General features: G+C 45.2%; 1 protein-coding gene across 1 annotated transcript in view; it reads right to left on the reverse strand.

Annotated features, from left to right (window-relative positions):
• Positions 1-17,263, reverse strand: part of PCDH15 (protocadherin related 15) — a 2,320,333-nt gene that overhangs the window by 215,043 nt on the left and 2,088,027 nt on the right. The window lies entirely within an intron of this gene.

The raw sequence follows: 17,263 nt of genomic DNA on the forward strand, positions 1-17,263 counted from the left end.
ATTGGGCACTGCACAGATTTTTCCTACTAACTTTCCCATGAGGGCTATGCAGTGAGAGGCATATTCCTTATACAGTACCATGCCTGCCAGACTGCGGAGACCCGTGCGTCGTAAACAGTGCCTTCCCCACTCCCACCAATCCCGAAATGACAACGCAAACCGGCCTAGATGGTTGAACAGGTCGGTCACAGATTATTAATTTAGCAAGCAGAGAGGGGCAGTTACATTTCGCAACGGGCTCACAGCCAAAGGCCCAGTCTGCGACCGACAGCCGGGCAGCCAATGAGCAGTTACGAGCCTTTGATCTTCTCTACACTTCCGCCACGGAGGATCATGTGTATGACCTGCACATGAGTCTGACCCCCACCCATCAGCATTAGGCCTGTTTGACTCCATCCTGCAAACCTGACAGAAATATGTCAAGCCCAATGTCCGTCAGATGAATACCGTCGGACTTCAATAATGCTGAATTGTCGCCTTCCAGTTTGTAGTGGCGAACTACAATGCTATATTTTCTTTTTACTAATCTCACCACTCTCAGGTTGACCTTTTTCCTGGATCTCTCTATGGCTTTTGGGTCGTTAGCTCCATGCCAAACTGCTCATGGCACAATCTCCGACCACACCAATATCATATCTGGTAAAAGATAGAAAAAGCACTCGATATCGGCTGTCATCGTTGTACTGAGCTCAACACATTTCTGTTTACCCAGGTCATTGCCGCCAGCGTATAAGACTAATATCACTGGCCCCTTGGCCCTCTTGGCAATGTAAACTATTTCAGGGAAGATCTTTTGCCATTGTAGCCCTCTGATCCCTCTCCAGTTGACCTACAGGTTTGAGAAGCCTAAATTTACACCACCTGGCTGAAGTTCAGCCCTTTTCTTAGCATAGTGGACGTACGAGTGTCCAACCACCCAAACTGCGGGCTTACGGATGCCTGAAAAAGACAAGATGTGTTACTTGAGCAAATCAGGTCTTATATACGTGGCAAAACATGCAGATTTCCAGCAGCCCATTCACTGCACTTAGGCCTCCGGCATGCCAGCCTTAGCTGCTTCGCTGGTGGCCTCTATTCGCAAATAATGCGTCCTGTACTCCTTTGGGTTGCCGCCGACTGCTTCTAGGCACTGTTTAAAGATGTATGCCTTACCATAGACCTGACAGGTAGCTGGTGTAACTAAAGCGCAGATTATGGGCATCAGTGATTAGCTACTGTGTCCCATAGCGATGGTGGAAACTGGACACCCGATGGTTGCACCTTGGGGAGAAGGACTTTGAAGGCCTGCTAATCGGAAGCTAAAATTTGAGTTAACAAGATTATTGTTTACATCTGAAGTTACTCTCGCTCGACACCAGATGTGATTCAAACAAAATAGTGTTAGCTACTCTGGAGTACTGTGTCCAGTTTTGGGCACCGGTGCTCAGGAAGGATATAATGGAACTAGAGAGAGTACAAAGGAGGGCAACAAAATTAATAAAGGGGATGGGAGAACTACAATACCCAGATAGATTAGCGAAATTAGGATTATTTAGTCTAGAAAAAAGACGACTGAGGGGCGATCTAATAACCATGTATAAGTATATAAGGGGACAATACAAATATCTCGCTGAGGATCTGTTTATACCAAGGAAGGTGACGGGCACAAGGGGGCATTCTTTGCGTCTGGAGGAGAGAAGGTTTTTCCACCAACATAGAAGAGGATTCTTTACTGTTAGGGCAGTGAGAATCTGGAATCGCTTGCCTGAGGAGGTGGTGATGGCGAACTCAGTCGAGGGGTTCAAGAGAGGCCTGGATGTCTTCCTGGAGCAGAACAATATTGTATCATACAATTATTAGGTTCTGTAGAAGGACGTAGATCTGGGTATTTATTATGATGGAATATAGGCTGAACTGGATGGACAAATGTCTTTTTTCGGCCTTACTAACTATGTTACTATATTACTATGTTACTCCTTATCTACTTCTTATCTATGAACTGTTCCAATATTTATGGACATAACTGTTTATCACTCACATAATGGTAATTCTGCTTCATGTCAACTATCTTATCTATGGCATTTTTCTGTGCATAAATATGTGATTCTTCAGAATTTCTATTAGTCTAAGCCTGATGAAGAGAACAGAGTAGCCTTGAAAGCTTGCTATTTGTTACCATCTTTTCAGTTAGTCATTAAAAGATATCAACCACTGAGGACTCTCAATTCTAAATATTTTTCATCAGGAGCAACTGGGTCAGAGCAGCTGGTTCAAGAGGGGGGTGACTTTACAGGGAAAAGAGACTTCTTGTTTCTACACAGATCTTAGGAGTCAGCAAGTCTATTTTAATCGTGTGATGTCATATACCTAATTGGTAAGAGGAGAATTAACTGGGTAGAAAAGCAAAATGAGCAATTGGAATTACACAGTGCAATATAATATGATGACTGCAATATATTAAGAGGCTAAAAACTAGACATACACCAATTTTCATTACGGACTAGACACATTTTTGATTCTCAGCTATGAACATAGTTTTTTGCTATGGGTTTTGATTTAATGTAATAAAGAATGATTTATGTTACAATGCTTCCTCCTTATGTAATCACACATCTCAAAGGCCTATACACACTCTCCCTGTGTTATAAAACAACAGACTCCTAAACCAGACACCCTATGGCACTCATATTGGAAATATTTTATACCAAAAGTTTTATTTGTGTTCTCTTAACAAAACTTACTGTTTCTGCATTTATAATCTAGCCATTCAGTAGAGCCATAAGCTTACCTCCCAGACATCCCAGATCCAGAAGAACAGTCTCAAATTTGGGGAACAGTCCTGCTGTACCAGGAGATAAGTGATATATACTGAATTCAGCTGTATCTACTGTATATCTACAAGACATTTTCAGATTGAGTTTAAGATAATGGTGGAGCAGGAAACTATTAGATCCCTGCTCCACCATTCAGTCTTGGTAGAGATTGAGAGACTAGCAAGAACCTTCAGATCATGTGACATCATCTGTTCAAGTGACTGCCAACTCAGCTCAGCTCATCAGAAACATTATGTGTGGGGAAATCTACAGTTGTAACATATGTGGGAACACTAATAGGCTTCGGTAAGAGCAATATTTTTGTGTAGGCACATAGAACGGACTGGACTTTTTATATTTATATACTGCATAGATAATCCAAAGCACTTTTCAGACATCATCATTATTCCTACTGCTTTTGATACAGGAAAGATTTTACTCTTTGTACGGTCTTAGCCAGTACATATTTGAGAGTCCTCAGTGGTTGATACTTTTTAATTGTTTTGAGCGTCTTCAGTAGTTGATACATTTTAATTGTATCAACCGCCATTAAAAGGTATCAACTACGGAGGACTCTCAATTCCTAATATTTTTCTAGCCCTACTACAGCTCCCACTCTATATTCCTTATTAGTATGCCTTTGGAGGAAACCCATGTAAAAACACAAGTGAAATGTTGCTGCCACCACCCATGCATGGTGTCCCCTTAACTCTCCATGCAGGGACACCGGACATGGCATTATCTCCTGGTGTGTCCCTCCTGCTACTTCCTGCTTTCAGTGTGTGCAAGCCACACTACGGCGGCTCGCCTAATAAGCACGTTCCCCCGCTTCCCCGTTCTTAAAGGGGCAGCGTACATTATGCTAAATGCTCTCAGCCTGTTGATGGCTCCCATCCAATGCCTGGGGGTCATTTTGTATAAAGAACTCCCTCTCCACTAGGGACTCACCAAGCAATGTGGTGAATCATTATTTAGTAAGGTGTACTGCCAGTGAGCTGTGAGGTCCTCTGGTCCTGGTGTGGCCAGAGCCTGAATGTTATCTCCTGGTCCCAGTGTAGCCAGTCCTGTGTCAGTAGTCCCCTTGTCCCAGAGTGGCCATTGCTTGAACCTCGTCCCCTGGTCTTGGAGCAGCTAGAGCCTTAACCCTTTCTCCAGGTCCCCGAGAAGCCAGTATCTGAACCTAATTCACTGGTTCAAGAGTGGCCCAGTGGCTGAACCTCGTCCTCTAATCTCGGGGTGGCCAGGGTCTGATCCCTGGTCCCTGGTCCCAGAGCGGCCAGGGCATGAACATTGTCCCCTGGTCCTGGAGTGTCCAGTCCTCTTCCCGAAGTCCCCTGATCCCAGAAGGGCCAGTGCATGAACTGTATTCCCCGATCCACAAGTGAATTAACCCTGATCCTGAATATTAGACTGGTGCTAATCTAAGCCCTAAGTTAGTGTCAGTGTACCTAACCCCTGGGGTCAGAAGCTGCAGAAATGGGTTCTGCCTAGGAGCGGTACCTGTCGGCTTCCTGCTTCACAAGACTGACCTCACCACTAGAGGCTCCAGTTAACACCAAGGTAGCCGCTTAATTACGCCCCTTCCTGGGTAGACCTGGTCCTGTGCCAGAGTGTGTCCACAAATCCAAGTGCGCCATGGCTGAGCGTAACAGTCTGCTCGGCCCAGTGATGACAGCAACAACAAGGAAGACATATGAACTCCTTTCAGATGTCATCCTTGATGTGATTTTATGCCAGGACCCCAGTTTTGTAAAGCAACCACTGAGCTACCATGCTGCCCTACCTCTGATGGCACTGGTTGAGAGATATGTCTGGTATCAAGCAACCTGTTTACTGAAGTGTATCTATTAAATCATTAATTTGCTTTTTCAACCACATTATAAATTATTGACTATGATAAATTTCCATGGCACATAAAATGCTCAGCATAAATATGTAGACACCCTTTGAAAAGAAATATTTTATTCAATACATCACTAAATACAAGAACAATTTCCAACACTTGGACAAGACTGAGTCTCATAGAACATTTTTTAATCCATAACATTAAAGTAAGAAAATTGCAAACATGGTGGTGTCAGTGTCCTTATATGGGGCTTCATGAGTGCTCCTGGTGTTGGGGAGCTACATTTAATTGGTGTTATGAATTCACCTATGTACTGCTGAAATCGAAAGAGATGAAACCATTACGCCATGCTCTTAGTAGACATACACATGACAATGATCCAAAACACTCATTTGTGGCATTTCTGAAGAAGAACATGGTGAAAGTGATTCAGTGGCCAAGTATGTCTCCTGATATGAACCCAACTGAACACCTAATTGAGCGTCACACTCCATCTAGCATCCAGGCTCTAAAAGAGGTCGTTTTTGAAGAATTAATTAGTAGATGTTGAGTTATGTCACTAATTTGTTCATTCCATTCCATGCCAAACAAAGTACAACATGTAGTAGTTTTTAATGTGGAGAGTATTTATTTTTGCATGACCTAATTAGAGAAAAACTGAAGAACTTTTCATGAAAGTTATATTAATAACCTTACTTTCATGTTATGGGTTTAAAAAATGTATTATGAAACTCAGTCATGTCTCAGCGAGATATTGATTAACATTTTATTTTTCAAGGGAGTTTCCTCATTTATGCTAAGCAACATAGCTCCAAATACTGGAGTATGCTGGAGAACATATCAAGTAGAACTGACTAGCTTTCCATCATCTCTAACATTCACGTGTAGAGGACAGTTTTGACTGCGGAGAAGCCTGAAAAGGCTGATTTTACGGAGATTAATACCATGTGTTTATGATGTTATCAAATCTTTAACCCATCATTTGCTTGATATGCCTCTAGCTCCGAACAATCATGTGTTTGGGCTGTGCTGGTAATAACGAAGAGGTCAGAGCCCTGTATCATACAGCGACGGTTATAACTACCTGTGTTCTCCTGTCACTAAAATGAACTCTATACCAGTTACCTTGGCAACCTCATTAGCCTGTTGGTAAAAACAAATTTTGTTCAGATCAATTCAGAAACTAAGGAAAATATGTCTGTAGGTTTTAGCTTTTCCTCGGGTCTTGAAATGTTCTTATGACCGTATAAAAGGAATATACACGTTCACCTTTCTACTTTTCATATTAAAATTTAAAGTGTTTTCAAAAACAAGCAGAATACAATACAAGTAACTGGTTTTTGTTTGCTCTTTCTACTTTACTTTATTGCTTCGCTATAACTTAAAAAATTCCATCAATAGAATAGTCTAATAGTCCAAGATACAAGAGAGCTAAAAGAGCTTTCTCGGGCTATGATTTTCCCCCATGTACAGTAAAATCTAACCGATTATTCTGATTAGACTTTGATCAGAGTTTGATAAGTGTGTGGTACGAGTGTCATCCAATTCTTTACTATTCCTATTCTGACAGTCTATGATAATCAGACCGTTCTTGGATGTAATCCAATTTTTTCAGGGCTCCAATTACTTGCATTGCTGATTTTGATTCAACCCTTAGATCAAAATCTGACAAGTTTCTGACAAAATTGGACATGTGAATGGCCCCACAGACTATTACATGCAGTGCTATCTGCGAAAACCATGGATAGCACTCATACGCAAAATTCAGATGTCTGAATAAGGCCTCAAGATGTACCCTTAAAAGCAAAGCTTGACATTTCAGACAGTAGCATGGTTGCGCTGCTGACCCGAACTGAGCGCTCCCCCTACATGCTAATAGAAGCTGCTTTGCCTCTATAGCATCGGAGAAGCACAGGGGCATGGAAGCTGGTCAGATCCAGTTTCCAGACAGCTTAAGACCAGAGCTTGCAGGCTCTTAGACCCCCTTGACATCCATGTCTCCAATACATGTGGCTTCCATTTTACATGAATACCACATGTACCCATTATAACCTATGGTGCTGCACACGTCTGTGTGTTCGTGTAAACCACAGGGAGACATGTCCATTTTTTAGCAGCAGCCATGGATGACAAGTGCCAATACAAGTCTATAGGTCCGTGTAAAACACGTATAACCCACGGATGGCATCCGTGTATCATCAGTGTGCTGTACGTGTTTAAGATTGCAAAGTATAGTAGAAGATTTGGATTTGATTTTTCTTAAATTAATCAATGTCATGATCCATTCCAGGGTTTAATCCTGTCTGCCCTTTTTCCAAGTGGATCATGCCAAGGGTTAACTTTGCTTTGCCTCATTCTGGGTTCAGGTCTGCTGTTTAGCTCCTATGCATCCTGATGGCGATGTCAGCTATAGTTTTGCCTTCGGTGTGTGAATCTGACTCTATTAGCTCTTGATCTGTCCTGCTGTTATCCCTGACTTGTCCCGTGTCTGTTGACTCCCTCTGTCTGCCCTTTTCCCAGTATTTCCCTGTTTGTTGGCTTGATTCTCTGGTTTTTGACATGGCTAATATTCGGACTCACTTCTGCCTTCTGTCTATGTCTTATCCAATTCTGACTATTGCTGAACCCCTTGGCTTGTTCCTGACCACGTATACTGCTTCTATTGGTACTTCTGCTTCTAACGTTTTTTGATTTGACTTGTCTGACTACTTTCTTGCCACTTGGTGGCATCTGTGCTGCTGCTCTGTGTGTGCAGTCTTACTTCCCTCTCAAGCTCCTGATGGTGGAGGTTGCACTATACTGCACTGCTACAGCATGACAATCAATACCAGAAAAAAAAAACAGTTGGCACAATAATGGCACACTGACGACACATTGATGGCATACTGATGACACAATGATGGCACACTGATGACAAACTGATGGCACACTGATCCTAAACACTGATGACTCTGGTAATGTTTTTTCCTGTACTGTATTACACAGACGTGTGAAGGAGGCTTAAAGCAAAAATCTTGCAAGAATTGTGCTCTTTACATACGCAACCAGACATCTCAGCTAGACAGCAGTGGTTACATAGGCAATAGGCAGTAAAGTATAAATTAAAAATTTTTAAAAGTGATATTTTGCTTGTTTTTACAAATTTTTCCATTTGACAACCCCTTTAAGCACAACCTGAAATAGTCCAACATTTTCCCTATTAAAAAAAAGATGATTGGCAGTGTTTTTTGTGGTCATTTTTGGGCCCAGTGATGCTTACTGTATCTCCTAAAACATGATGGCATATGGTGGCTTTATGTATTTATTTATTTATTTATGTAACTGATGTAAAACCAATAATTCAACAGGTTGTATTTATTTATGTTACTAATATAGCACCATTAATTCCACAGCACAATGTAAATTCCCTTTCAGTATGTCCTCAGAGCAGTGGTCCCCAACTCCAGGCCTCGAGGGCCGCCAACAGTGCAGGTTTTCAGGATTTCCTTAGTATTGCACAGGGGTTGGAATCATCACCTGTGCAGATGATCACATTACCACCGATGCAATACTAAAGAAATCCTGAAAACCTGCACTGTTGGCGGCCCTTGAGGCCTGGAGTTGGGGACCCCTGCCTCAGAGTATGGGAGGAAGCCAAAGAACCCAGAGGAAACCAACGCAAACATGGGGAGAGCATACAAACTCTTTGCAGATGTGTTTTCTTGGATTTCAAGACAGGACCACAGTGCTGCAAAGCCACAGTGCTAGCCATTGAGCTGCACATTTTTCTTCATAGGTTACTTATAACTTTGCATGCATCTAAAAATTATTTTTAAAGAAAAATTCTACTAAAAACACAAACTAAAAATGTGATTAAAAACTGTAGATAGCGTAAAGACTTGTAACCCTGAGCATTTCTAGAAAAGGACAAAACATACGTCTTATAACTAAGGCTGTGTGCCCATGATGAGGTTTTGACGCTGCATATTTTCGCTGTGTACAACTAACCTACTGTGCGTGTTTTAAGGGTAAATTCAATTTTTTAGGCGGTTTTGACATGCTAGATTTGTCTCTCGTGCATGCTGATAAAGTTAGTGTTGAAAAAAGTCTTATTCTATAGAATCATGTTTTGGCACAAAAACAAAGCAAAACATGATACCTGCATTTTTGGTGTGTTTGACTGGCGTCACACTAGGCGTATGAAAATACGGTCCGTTTTTTACGGCCGTAATATGCAGAAATGTTCCCAAAATAATGATCCATATGTCATCCGTAGGCAGGGTGTGGCAGCGTATTTTGCGCATGTAATCCTCCATATGTAATCCATATTGCATCTGTACAGCGAGATTTTCTCGCCGGCTTGCAAAACAGACATGCAATGGATCCATGGGCTCAAATATTCGTTAAAACCCATATACAGTCTATATATATATATATATATATATATATGTCAGTGAGACACACATACACACATATATATATATATATATATATATTGTAGGGATTTCACTCACTCAGGTGCGACGGCTGACACTCAGGAGGCATGTTCCTTTAAAAGTTCACAGGGTTTATTACTTCATAAACCACATAGCAAAATTAACAGAAAACAAATAGCCTTTTGCTCAGGAAAAGAAAAACAGGTGTCCAGTCCATCAGGCTCAGTCCTGGACCCTTAACACACCCTGGAGGCTAGCACCTCCACACATATCCACTGTGTTAAGCATTAGGCTTTCTTTTATATGTCTAACCACACCCAGAACCTATCACATGACCAGACATGTAGTTGTGACATCACCACAGGTCCTGAAACACATATAGGTAGCTATGGTTACATCACAGCGGCAAGCCATCTATGTGACACATATCTCCCATCGATTAGACACCCTTTAGCCACGCTTCCTGTGCCATGGGGATCTGCCAATACCCCTTCGTCAAATCCAAGGTGGTTATGTACCTGGTGGGCCCAAGCCTTTTGATGAGCTCATCAATGTGGGGCATGGGATATGCGTCGAACTTGGAGACCTCATTCAACTTTCTATAGTCGTTGCAAAATCTCCACTCCCCATCAGGTTTTGGGACCAGGACAAATGGGCTCGACCAACCGCTCTTGGATTCCTCAATGACTCCAAGCTTCAACATACGCTCCACTTCCTTGGAGACTACTTCTCGATGGGCCTCAGGAATACTATAGGGCTTCACGTTCACGCGCAGATGTGGCTCTGTCAGGACCTCATGCTCTATGACCTTCGTGTACCCAGGCAACTCAGAAAACAGGTCCCTGTTTTTCTGGAGTAACTCCCGACACTGCTGTTTCTGGGTCTTCGATAGCGTCTCTGCTATAGTAACCACTCCAACCTCACCTTCTGGGTTGCTTAACAACGATGGAGTTACTGTCGGCTCTCTATCTTGCCACGGCTTGATGAGGTTGACATGGTATACTTGGAATGGTTTCCGTCTCCCTGGTTGGTGAATTATATAATTTACTTCACCAAGTTTCTCGACAACCTCATACGGCCCTTGCCATTTGGCCAAGAACTTGCTTTCCACCGTCGGAACTAACACAAGAACTCGGACTCCCGGATTGAACTGCATCAATCTTGCAGACCGGTTGTAGACTCTGGCCTGAGCTTCTTGTGCCTGGAGGAGGTGTTCTTTCACGATAGGCATCACCTTTGCAATCCTCTGCTTCATCAGGGCCACATGCTCAATGACGCTTCTGTGGGGCGTGACTTCGGCTTCCCAGGTTTCCTTGGCTATATCCAGGAGTCCTCGCGTATGTCGGCCATATAGAAGCTCAAACTGTGAGAACCATGTGGAGGCCTGTGGAACTTCACGAATGGAAAACATCAGATAGGGTAAGAGACAATCCCAGTCTCTTCAGTGTCTTGTTAAATCTCTCAACAAGGCCATCTGACTGGGGATGGTACACCGAGGTCCTCAACTGGGAGATTTTCAGGGCTTTGCATAATTCCCTCATCACCTTGCTCATGAAAGGTGTCCCCTGGTCAGTCAGGATCTCCTTCGGCAGACCTGTCCGGGAAAAGACATGGACCAACTCGCAAGCTATACTCTTTGAGGAAGAATTTCTCAAGGGAATTGCCTCAGGATAGCGTGTGGCATAGTCCAGGATGACTAATATATACTGATGGCCCCGGGCTGATTTAACTAAGGGACCGTCCAAGTCCATGGCAATTCTCTCGAATGGCACCTCAATAATGGGCAGTGGCACAAGGGGGTTCCGGATATAAGGAGTGGGAGCAGTTAGCTGACATGTAGGGCAGGACCTGCAATAGTTCACTATTTCCCGGTGACACCCAGGCCAATAGAACCTCTGCACAACCCATTCCTGTGTTTTTTCCACCCCTAGGTGTCCACCCAAGATGTGTGAATGGGCCATGTCCAACACCTTCCGTCTATATGGACCCGGCACTAACAACTGCTCTACCAACTCCTCCCTTATTTTCGTGACCCGGTACAACAACTCCCCACTCATTAGAAAATGGGGAAATCTTGTGTCCGCCCCCGGCTCCTGTACCACCCCATCAATAACTGTGACATTATTAAAGGCTTCCCTCAGAGTGGGGTCCCTATGTTGGGCAGTCCCAAAATTTTCACCGGTCACCTCTAACTCCAGAATGTCAGATGCAGGGGACACTTCCTCCTCATCCCCAACCAGAACACAAAAATGAAACCTGTCTGACTCTGGGTGTGGCGTTACCTTTTTAGGGTTCATTGATTCCCTACTCTTGCTAGCGACCTCAGAACCCTTACCCCATAAATCCCAAAACAAACAGAAATCTCGACCAATAATTATAGGGTGCAACAAGTCCCGAATGATGCCAACTTCATGGGACTCAGTGCCACACACCGTTTCAATATCCACCCTGGCCATAGGGTAGTTCTTGGCATCACCATGTATGCACCGCACGCCAACCTTCTTTCCCGGGAGCAGGTGGAGAGGGAAAGTGGCCATCACCAGGGTCACTAAGCTCCCCGAGTCTAACAGCGCCATTACTGCTCGAACGGTCACCTTTACAGAACACGCTTGAGGCCCCTCGTTGGGCGGAGAGTTTACACTGCAGGCTGGATATGCATAGTATGAACTACGGCGTCCCATGCTGCAGTCCATCTGCTCAGTGGTCTGGGAACAACGGGCAGCTATATGTCCTGGCCCGTGGCACCTCCAGCAAATAATATCACCGGTAGGGACCTTGTGCACCACCTCCCCCACCCTTTGTGACCTTGGACGCCCCACCCCTTTTTGGGACTCAGCACCTTTCTGGGATCCCCAGTACATCATGGGCTGCCTCCCAAAGGAGCCTTCCATCCCTTGGTATCTCTCGACCAGTCTGATCAGTTCGTCGGCATTCTGGGGATCACCCTGGGCAACCCAAGTCTGTATGGACCTCGGGAGGGAATGCACAAACTGATCCATCATCACCCGTTCTACCATCTGTGCAGGCGTAGAGGACTCTGGCTGCAGCCATTTCTGGACCAGGTGCAACAGGTCAAACATTTGGGAGCTAGGCAGTTTGTCCCGATGATAGGCCCAGCAGTAAACTCGCTGTGCCCTAACAGTCAGTGTCACCCCCAAACGTGCGAGAACCTCAGATTTCAATTTGTGATATTCCTTGGCATCCTGCAAGGTCAAATCATAGTACGCCTTCTGAGGTTCCCCCGTCAGGTAAGGCGCCAATACCTCTGCCCACTGCTCTGGCGGAAGTTTTTCCCTCTCAGCGACCCTCTCAAACACCGTCAGGAAGGCCTCAACATCATCCCCGGGAGTCATTTTCTGCAATGCGCATCTTACCGTCTTCCGGACGTGGGTGTCATCAGCCAGACCTGGGGTTGGGGCGCTCGTCTTGCCCTGGATGGCGGTTGCCAGAAGCTGCATCTGCTGCCGTTGCTCCTGCTGGTTCTGTTGCATCTGCTGCCATTGCTCCTGCTGGCTCTGTTGTATCTGCTGCATCAACAGCCTGTTGGTCTCTTGCTGCTGTGACTGCAACAGCCTGTTGGTCTCTTGCTGCTGTGACTGCAACTGGACCAAGTGTTTCAGCAGTTCCTCCATTTTTCCCGGCAATGCTTGCTGGCTTACAACAGACTTGACCCAGGACATCCAATAATAGCCTTATGTCTTCGCTGGGAACGCTGCCCGCACGTCTACCACCAATTGTAGGGATTTCACTCACTCAGGTGCGACGGCTGACACTCAGGAGGCATGTTCCTTTAAAAGTTCACAGGGTTTATTACTTCATAAACCACATGGCAAAAATAACAGAAAACAAATAACCTTTTGCTCAGGAAAAGAAAAACAAGTGTCCAGTCCATCAGGCTCAGTCCTGGACCCTTAACACACTCTGGAGGCTAGCACCTCCACACATATCCACTGTGTTAAGCATTAGGCTTTCTTTTATATGTCTAACCACACCCAGAACCTATCACATGACCAGACATGTGGTTGTGACATCACCACAGGTCCTGAAACACATATAGGTAGCTATGGTTACATCACAGCAGCAAGCCATCTATGTGACACATATCTCCCATTGATTAGACACACTTTAGCCACTCTACAATATATATATATATATATATATATATATAATTGCCTAAGGGTTTTTCCGTCTGTCTGTCTTTCTGTCTGTCTGTCTGTCTTTCTGTCTGTCTGTCTGTCCTGGAAATCCCGCGTCTCTGATTGGTCGAGGCCGCCAGGCCTCGACCAATCAGCAACGGGCACAGCGACGATGATGTCATAAAGGACGTAGACATCCCGCGTCTCTGATTGGTCGAGGCCGCCAGCGTCTATTTCAGCGACGGGCACAGTATCGACGTAGATGTCATAATGGTTGCCATGGCGACGATGATGTCATAAAGGTTGCCTCGACCAATCAGCGATAGGCACAGTCTGCCGCGAATTCTGGAATCATCATTGTTCATATACTATGGGGACATGTATATTCTAGAATACCCGATGCGTTAGAATCGGGCCACAATCTAGTATATATATAATTGTCTAATGGTTTTTCCATCTGTCTGTCTTTCTGTCTGTCTGTCTGTCTGTCTGTCTTTCTGTCTGTCTGTCCTGGAAATCCCGCCTCTCTGATTGGTCGAGGCCGCCGGGCCTTGACCAATCAGCGACGGGCACAGCGACGATGATGTCATAAAGGACGTAGACATCCCGCATCTCTGATTGGTCGAGGCCACCAGGCCTCGACCAATCAGCAATGGGCACAGCGACGATGATGTCATAATGGTTGCCATGGCGATGATGATGTCATAAATGTTGCCTCGATCAATCAGCGACGGACACAGTCTGCCGCGAATTCTGGAATCATCATTGTCCATATACTACGGGGACATGCATATTCTAGAATACCCGATGCGTTAGAATCGGGCCACAATCTAGTATATATATACATGTATATTTCATACAGCGCTAGATAGCAGAAAAGCCGGTAATTCAATTGCCGGCTTTTGCTATCTCCTTCCCAAACCCGACAGGATATGAGACATGGTTTACATACAACCATTTCATATCCCTTATTTTTTTTACATATTCCTCATTAGTAATGTTACACGTGTATGTGTGTATAATTTGGGGGATCTACAGTAGCTGTTAAAATAAAGGGTTAAATCACGGAAAAAATTGGCGTGGGCTCCCGCTCAATTTTCTCCGCCAGAGTGGGAAAGCCAGTGACTGATGGCAGATATTAATAGCCCAGAGAGGGACGATGGATATTGGCCCCCCCCTGGCTAAAAACATCTGCCCCCAGCCACCCCAGAAAAGGCACATCTGTAAGATACGCCTATTCTGGCACTTAGCCTCTATCTTCCCACTCCCGTGTAGCGGTGGGATATGGTGTAATAAAGGGTTAATGTCACCTTGCTATTGTAAGGTGACATTAAGCCAGGTTAATAATGGAGAGGCGTCAATAAGACACCTATCCATTATTAATCCAATAGTAGTAAAAGGTTAATAAAGTGCACACACATTGGGAAAAAAGTATTTTAATGAAATAAAGACACAAGGTGTTGTAATAGTTTATTATACTCTCAATCCAATTGAAGACCCTTGTCACCTGAAACAAAGTTAAAATAAAAAAACAACAATATCCCACACCTTCCGTCGTTCAGTCTTGTCCCACGCTGTAAATCCATCTGAAGGGGTTAACTAATTTTACAAGCAGGAGCCTGCTAATGCAGCCGCCCCTGCCTGTAAAAACCCGGGGAATGAATGGAAAACAGGGGAACATAGCTACCTAGACTTGCAGTGCTGCGCCCCCTGCTGGCATAATCTCAGATGAACTCGAGCGTGGGAATTTTTCTGAATATTTTCTCACGCTTGTCAATTTTTCCTGTAGGTACAATGAGTTTTATGTGCATATTTTTCCCAAACACTCGCTGGTAGTGCATGTACATGGTGTTAGGACTGGCGGAATGCACCAAATAACAGTAATAGGGAATATGAGGTGCGTTCGCAGTCCGGGGTCCACCGTGCAGAAATGACACCTGCTGCTGAGTAATGGCGGATGGATGCTTGCTCACACGAGGGTTAGACCTCACCGAGTGTGAATAGAAGCGAACTCTGTTGCTTCACAGAGTCTCCACAAATATGCTGCGCCCTGTTAGCAGTCACAGGGTGCAGCTGAAAGACATTAGTGGGATCTCTATGAATCATCCCCACTAAGGCTACTTTCACACTAGCGTCGGATTCGGCCCGTCGCATTGCGTCGGGCCGAGATTGCGATGCTAGCGTTTGATGCACCGCACAACTGGTGCAGCGGATGCATTTCTCCGGCGCATCTGCTGCCCCATTGTGAGGTGCAGGGAGGTGGGGGCGGAGTTCCGGCCGCGCATGCGCGGTCGGAAAAAGCGGTCCGTCGGCAGCAAAAAATGTTACATTTAACGTTTTTTGCTCCCGGCGGTCCACCACAACACAGCGCAACTGTCGCACCACGGTTGCGACGTGTGTCAATACGTCGCAATGCGTCGGTAATGTTACTCTATGGGGCAAAAATGCATCCTGCAAACAACTTTGCAGGATGCGTTTTTTCCCCTAAACGACACAATGCGACATATTCAAAACAACGCCAGTGTGAAAGTAGCCTAAGCTGGTGATTGGACCCGCTCTGACCCTCGGTGGCTTTTGAGCCCGAGCCTTAGGATGCCTTGAGTCAGATGCTGAGTCCAAGCGGGAATTCCCACCCTAAACTGACTAGCTGTCAGGAAAGCGCACTGATTGCGCACAGTGCAACATAAGTGGGCACTGCAAAGGCACTGTAACGTGTGCTTAGTTTGCAGATGGCACTGTCGGGTGCTAGATAGCAAACATCCACCATACACGAGCAAACAACAACACTAGGAAGAGGGATGATTAAAGAGCAACTTTCACACATCTACACACACGCGTTTTCAAGTATACACCTTTTATAGCAGTAGTGCTACAGGACCTTCCAGATGGTCCAATAGGAGGTGCAACAGGACCTGAGCATGTGACCCCTAACCTCCAATGGGAGGTCATCCCATGGGCATGCTCAGTATGGGAAAAGCAGGACTTAGTCCCAGAAAGACCTGCTCGCTGCTGATCAGTGCTGGCTACAAAGGCAGAGCCTGGAAAGTCAGCAGTAACCAGTCGCACAGTATCAGCCTGAGCCAGACGCTGGGACCGATGTTTCCACTGAGCAGGCTCCACTGTGGCTGGAGAAGAATAGGAGACTGCAGGGGATATGGTTCGAGATTCCCCTTGTGTGGAAGCGGGAACTCGACACCTAAGGCTACTTTCACATTTTCGTCGTTTGCAGACCATCACAATGCGTCGTTCTGTGGAAAAAACGCATCCTGCAAAGTTGCCCGCAGGATGCGTTTTTTCACATAGACTTGTATTACCGATGCATCGCGACGTATGGACTCACGTTCCATACGTCGTGCACTGGATGCGTCGGTATTTGGTGGGCCGTTGTATCAAAAAAACGTTCAAGGGAATGTTTTTTCGTACGTTGTGTCCTGCATTTTTTACTGCGCATGCCCGGCTGTAATTACACCCCCTCCTCCCTGGGAGTTTACTATGGGCAGTGGACGCATTGAAACACTGTGTCCACTGCTCACATCACTCACAAATTCACAAACTTCCGTCGGTACATCGCGCCGATGCTTGGCGACAGCCGAGTACCGACGGAAAAAGTGAAAGAAGCCTAACACATGGTGGACGTGAATGTAATCCACACATGACTTTATCATCAAAGTTTTCTCAAAGCTAAATACCAGGATGTGCCAAAAACAAAGCAACTTTATATAAAACATGGCATACGAGACATAAAATGTAGCGTCAAAAATTTTGGTAGAAATGCATGTAATAAAACGGAATGAAAATAAACACAAGTGAGTTTAGGCCGCATGCACATGTTGAGTATATGGCCAGAATTTTACCTCAGTACTTATAAGCCAAAACCAGGAGTGGAATAATCAGAGGAAAAGTATAAGGCTAGGGTCACATTGCGTTAGTGCAATCCGTTTAGCGCTAGCGCTAGCGGATTGCGCTAACGCAATGTTTTCTATGGGGCTGCGGTCGGGGTCGCGGTAACGTCCCCGCTCTCGCAGATCCCCGATCTGTGAGAGCGGGGAACGGACCGCGGGCGCGCCTCGGACG

The sequence above is a fragment of the Ranitomeya imitator genome, chromosome 2 (genome assembly GCF_032444005.1).
Source record: "Ranitomeya imitator isolate aRanImi1 chromosome 2, aRanImi1.pri, whole genome shotgun sequence".
In the NCBI taxonomy this organism is placed as follows: domain Eukaryota; kingdom Metazoa; phylum Chordata; class Amphibia; order Anura; family Dendrobatidae; genus Ranitomeya; species Ranitomeya imitator.